Source organism: Stenella coeruleoalba, assembly GCF_951394435.1.
Source record: "Stenella coeruleoalba genome assembly, chromosome: 7".
NCBI classification, from domain to species: Eukaryota; Metazoa; Chordata; class Mammalia; order Artiodactyla; family Delphinidae; genus Stenella; species Stenella coeruleoalba.
This window is the reverse complement of record NC_137153.1, coordinates 103445069-103451068: the sequence shown is the minus strand read 5'-3', so window position 1 is coordinate 103451068 and position 6000 is coordinate 103445069. Positions and strand designations below refer to the sequence as shown.

Genomic DNA, 6000 nt, shown 5'->3' with positions numbered 1-6000 from the left:
TTGCCCTTAGCACTTGCCCTTCCTGTGGCCTGTTCCTGCCCATCTCTTCCGTCTGGTCCCTTGTTTGAATGCCACCTTCTCACAGAGATCTTCCTGGCCATCCCCAAACTCTTTGCCCCAACCCATTTTACTCTCTGACCCACAGATTGTCTACCAGGGCCACACATCCCAGTCACCTGGGACACTTTAAAATCGCCGATGGGGACTTCCCTTGTGGTCCGGTGGTTAAGACTCTGTGCTCCCAATGCAGGGGGCAGGGGTTCGATCCCTGGTCGGGGAACTAAGATCCCTCATGCCGTATGGCGGGGCCGAAAGAAAAAAAAAATCGCTGATGCCCAAAGACTGAGTCTATGAGTCTGGGTGAACGTAGGCCTCAGTATTACCGAAAGCAGCCCATCTCACCCACTCTGTTTCTCTCCGTGTTTGTTTGTTTATTGTCTGTGTCTCCACTCGAGTGGAGCCAGGGCTTGGCCTGTCTTGTGCCCTGCCACTGAAATTCAGTTCAGTCAGCCAATCCCCCACCTCCATGCCGCCTGGAAAATCCCACTCTAACTACAGGCCCAGTTTGGGGCGAGGACAGTGGGTGGGATGGCAGGAATCATTGCAGCCTTCCTGAGGTGTCTAGTCGCATATTGGCAGACAGGACAGAGTCAGAGCTGGAAGGGTGCCAGGCAAGCATCCAGTCTGGGCTCCCATTGTACAGATGGGCACTGCCCTGGTGAGAGAGGGATCCTCGATCGAGTTCACGCCCTGGATGGTAGGGGCTACGGAGAAGACCCTCAAAGGGTTGAGGCTGCTGGAGACCTCCTTCTAGGCTCAGCACGCTGTGTGACCTTGGCCAAGCCTCTGACCTTCTCTGGACTTTATTGTCCCCGCTCTGTACTTTGGCTGAGATGGTCCCAAGTTCGGACACTGGAAGTTTCTATGAGTCCTTTCCTGAGCGGTGCCGACCTGCAGAGGGCCTGCAAGGGGTTAAGCTTCTTCTGCTCCCCCTCACTCTGCATGCAGACGAACCCCCTCCTTCTGACAAACACTTGTAGGAAATCAGGCTGGGCGCTTCCTGCCGAGGCGAGGCGGCCTCAGCCGCAGCAGGGGCGGGGAGAGGTGGGGAGTGATGCTAGTCTGTGAGCAGCGACTGGGGCTGGCAGAGCGGCCTGGAGGCGGGCCAGGGCGCCATGGAGGCAGGGGGCTCCCCAGGTTTGGAACAAAGACTCCACATGCAGGTCCCCTGAGCCTGGGCCAGCAGGATGGTGGTGGAGCCCGAGAGAGGTGAGGGAGCCGAGGAGGGCGGGGGTTGGGGGAGCCGCCTTCCCCCTGGAAGGGCCAGTCACAGGCTCTCTGGGACAGTCCGGGCGGCTGGACCAGCCCAGCCAGGAAGTTGCAGCTGTGGCAGCTGTATTACTTCTCTCTGGCTTAGGGGAGCCCGGCCCCCAGGGCAAGGGTGGATTTTGGGGGGATTTTCTCAAGCCTCAGGATGCTGGATCCCAGCCAGAGCTCTGATTCTGATCTCTGTGAACTCGGGCAAGTGCTGGTCCCTCTCTGTGCCCGGGGTGTCCTCATCTGCACATGGCGCGTTAGCCCCAGGGGCTGCTAAGGGGCTTCAGACATGATGCACGGGTGTGCGGCAGCCAGGAGGCAGCAGGGGGTCCCCACTAAAGAGTGGCCCCTTCTGCCGAGTAAGGACAAGGAGAGGAGCCAGGGATGGGCCGGCAGACCCGGCCAAGCCCTTCAGGCTGGCGGGGCAAGAGTCCGCAGCAGCAAGGGGCACCTTTCCTCTTTCTCCTCGGCCTCTGCTGCCTCCACCGGAGAGAGCTGGGGGCAGGGTACGTCCAGAGGGGGAAGTGGCTGTGCTGCATGGCTGGCGGGAACTGGTTTCTACACGGCTGGCGGGAACCCCTTGAGAACAGTAGGTCTGTGCCCTACCAGCTGCTCAGGGAGGGCTGCCGAGTATGGGGCTCTGAGCTCAAAGGCCCAGCTTTTCTGGAGGGGCCCAGCCACTTGGTAAGGGGGTCTTCCTTCCCCTTCCTCTCGCCGCCCCACCAAGTCTGATGGACTTGGTTTCAGAGTCACAAGCCGTGGATTTCAATCCCTAGCCACGCTTCCGGACTGCGAGGTCTTGTGAAAGGCGGCCACCTCTCTGCGGCTCAGTTTCCACATCTGAGAGATGTCAGGGACTGGGTGAGAGCAAGGCGGCTGGTGCCTCGGAGAGCTCTGCTGGATGGTAAGGGGCTGGGGAGGGCATGAGGGAGCAGAAGTGGGCTGCGTGGCTGAAGTTGGCAGAGGAGAACTGGGGATTGAGCCATAAAGGGAAGGGTCTCCACTTTTGGACCTGGGGGCAGCGAAGCCCCCTGGCGGTGGCTGAGCCACTCGGGAAGGGGACAAAGAGACCACAAGGGTCTCGCAGACCCTCGAGAGAGCCAGCGACAGAGGTGGTGTGATGGAGGGAGGAGACGTACAAAAGGACGGGGAATGGGTGGTGCCTCCTTGTGGGGTTGGTTTCTCCAGGGCTGGCAGGGCCCCTGAGCCCTGGAGAAAGCAGTCCCACAAGGACAGCCCAGCCCTTGAAGGACCTTAGTGCTCACGGGGCTCTCCTGGGCTCAGCCTCCCAACCCCACTGCCCCTCGGGAGCAGCCCCTGTGCTCTCGAGAAGGCTGTCCAGAACCACCCTGTCTTTGGCCGCCATTCAGGGACCCCTGCCATAGCTCTCTGTCTAGTTCTGTTCATACTTTCAGACCTCTGTGCCTTTGCCTGTGCTGTTCCCTCTGCCTGGAATGCCCTTCCTCATTCTTCTCCCCCAAATCCTCTTTGTCTCTCAGGCCCGGCTTAATGCTCCCTTCGACAGTAATCCTGTACCCACCCCCCATCTGAAATTTTGGAACACTTTTACTCAGGTCTGTACTCCTCGTGTCTTGTGGTGCTTGGCACACAGTAGGAGGTCATAGGTTTTCTTAATTTGCACCCACTGGGTGCTCAATATATATCTTTGTTACTCTGAATTGGGACCTCAGGCAGGAGGAGGGGGTTAACTGTTTGGAGTCTATGGTCCTCAGAAGCCAACAAGTCAACCAGGAACCTCAAAGTTCACTTAGCCCCGCCCCTACCTCCCAGCCCACCCTAACAGGGCGCCACTCCCCATGGTTGCGAGAGCGGGTGGCGTTTTCTCCATCTTACAGTGAGGAAAACCTAAGCCCAGCAGTTCACGGTGGATGAGCAGCACCGGGGCCAGAAGCTGGTCTCCAGACACCCTGCCTGCTTCTCTTTCACAGCAGCCCAGTGAGCAGGTGTCCTTGTCCCAGCGTGAGCTCAGCACGTGCTTGGCACTCGTGTGTGTTTGTTGACTGACTGGCTGACCGACCTGTCCTGGACTCCATGGCACCCAGGGCTGTGGCGTGCGTGAAATGCAGAGCTTTTGCTCATGAGAGGCTCACAGGTTTGGGGGCCTGGGGAACATGTGCAAAACTCCAGCCAGTGACCGCAGCTGCCTCCAACCAGAGGCTTTCCCTGGTCACAGTGAGATTTCTGCAATGACTGAGTCATCCCAGGAGACAGGATGTTCCTCTTTGTGCACCCGAGGCCTCTGTGATTGGACGGGCTGCTCTGTGGCACGGCTAGAAAAAAAGTCCTTTAGAAGTCAAAAAGCCCCCACACGCCTCCCCCAGCCACTTCCTTGGCAGAGGTTTCAGAAAGAGAAAAGCAAGACTTTTAGCACCTTGCACACCTGCCATTGTGGCAGGGTCCAAAAGGCCTAGTCAAGGTCAAAGGGTGGGCCTTGCCCGGGGCGCTGCTTTAAAATGCGGACTCCTGGGCCTCATCCCAGGGCCATGGAGTCCCGCTCTCTTCGGGTTGACCTTAGGGATCTGCATTCTTAGAGGATTCTTAAAAGCACTCAAGCTGGCAGGGATTTCCAAGAGGGGTACAGGCGCCCCGAGAGGGTGTGGAAAGCAAGGATCAGAACTTCCTTTTAAAATATTTATTTTCTATTGGATCTTTTTAAAAATTCAATTTTAGATATATTTTTTCTAACACGTAATATATTCGTGTGAGAATGCATGCAGATGATGTTATAAGAAATACATGTTAGGTGTATGAGCAAATATATTTTTAATGATGAGTTGTGTGATTAAAAAAAAAAAAACACTGGAGACCACTCACTGGGCCAAAATCGACAGGTCCAAATCTTGCTGGCACTAACCAGCTGGGTGAACTTGGTCAAGTAACTATTCCATGCTGAGTTCTGGTTTTCTCATTTGAAGAATAGTTTTCCTATGACCTACTTACCTGTTTGGGGTGAGGGCAGATCGAGAACAGGCAGTAAAGCTTCTAGCCTGGGTGGGCCCAGCGAGGGCCCAGCGTATGTGGCGGGGGTCATGTGGAGGCTTACAGGGTGATCTGGGGGAAATTCAGGGAGGAGGGAGGAAGATTGTGTCGGGGGAAGAGGGTGAGGCCCCTGAGACCAGAGTGGGGACAATGTTAGTCCCCGTTCCTACCCCAGCCTTTGAAAAGGCGCCAGCCAATCCCTGGGGGACTCTCTATCCAGAAATAGTTGCCTGCTGACTTTTCCCAACGGTATGAACCAAGGCTCTGACCAAGACCCAATCGCACACGAGGCTGCAGGGACAAACACAGGGCGTGTCTGTCCTGGGAGGCCTGGAGTTATTGTCTCCACGGCACGGAGGGAAGAGCCGGGACGCGAGCTGCAAGGTAACCTCTCATGCCAGCCTTGTCCCGACCCATGTGTGGCTTCAGCCAAGGCCCCTCTGCTCTCTGGGCCTCAGTTTTCCTGCCCGTAGAGTGGGTGCTTTGCATGAGCTCCTTGGGTGGGACCATGCCGCTGCTCTGTCAGCCTTGTGTTTCCAGGGATCAGAGGAAGCGCTTGGGGGTGTTGGCCATAGCGGGAGGGGAGAGGAGATGGGAGGGAGAGAAGGGAGAGAGGGAAAGGAGGAGAGGATAGAAGACAGGCGGGGAGGAGCCCTTCTGCAGCCATCCTTCCTGTGCCACAGGTCCCTGTGCAACCAGGCTCTCCCTCTGGTTCATTCTCCCCAGGCAGCCAGAGAGAAACTTCTAACTGCACCTCGACGTGCTCTCTCGTGGTCTGCATGCCCACACTCTCTGCCATCAGAGCCCCAGCTCCTGCCCCCACTAGCACAGCCATGGGGAAACCACTTACATGCCGCCCCCTCCTGCCTCCAGGCCTTGGTACTTGATGGAACCCCTGCCTGAAAAATGTTTTTCATTGAGGTGAAATTCACATAACGTAAAATTTAACCATTTTAAAATGAACAGTTCAGTGACATTTAGTATACTTACAGAGTTGTGCAAGCACCACCTCTATCTAGTTCCAAAACGTTTTCATCACCCCGAAAGGACGCCTGTGCCCATTCAAGCAGTCACTCCCCTCTCCCCACTCCCCCAGCTAAAGCACTAGTCAGCAATGGGATTTACCTGTTACGGATATTCCGTACGGTTAGAATCATACAGTACGTGACCTTTTGTGTCTGGCCTCTTTCACTTAGCATCACGGTTTTGAGATTCATCCTCGTAGCACGTGTCAGTGCTTCACTCCTTTTAGTGGCTGGACGATATTCCACCGTGCGGATAGACCACAACTTGTTTGTCCATCCATCCACTGAGAGACATCTGGGCTGTTGCCACCTTTCGGCGATCACAAATAGTGCTGCTAGGAAAGTGCGTGTACACGTATTCGTCTGAGTACCTGTTTTCAATTATTTTGGATAATGGAATGCTCTTTTCACCGGTCCCCCACTCACGAAGGTTCCCAGAGCGCGTGGCCCCTAAATGGGACCTATCCTGACTTCCTGGGCCTGCCCTGCACCCCCAGGGGCCCTCCCCGTGCTTTCCCATCGCTCTCACGTTGATCTCTAGGTGCCACGTTGTTTGTCTGCTTCCTCCTGGGCCCTCAGTTCTCATGTGAGCAGGGCCTGTGCCCCGGCGCCCATGTGTGGAGGCTGGCACGTGGTAACAGGCACCAGCACACATGGG

General features: G+C 56.3%; 1 protein-coding gene across 2 annotated transcripts in view; it reads left to right on the top strand.

Moving 5' to 3' along the window:
• The first annotated feature begins 1158 nt into the window (after positions 1-1158).
• Positions 1159-6000, top strand: part of AKNA (AT-hook transcription factor) — a 41905-nt gene continuing 37063 nt past the window's right edge. Inside the window, exon 1 of one of the 2 annotated variants that reach the window (XM_079926011.1) lies at positions 1159-1269. The gene's annotated coding sequence lies outside the window, so the exon portion shown is untranslated. Of the gene's footprint in view, positions 1270-5484; positions 5686-6000 lie in introns of those variants that run through there. The other variant, XM_079926010.1, reaches the window with a different exon arrangement.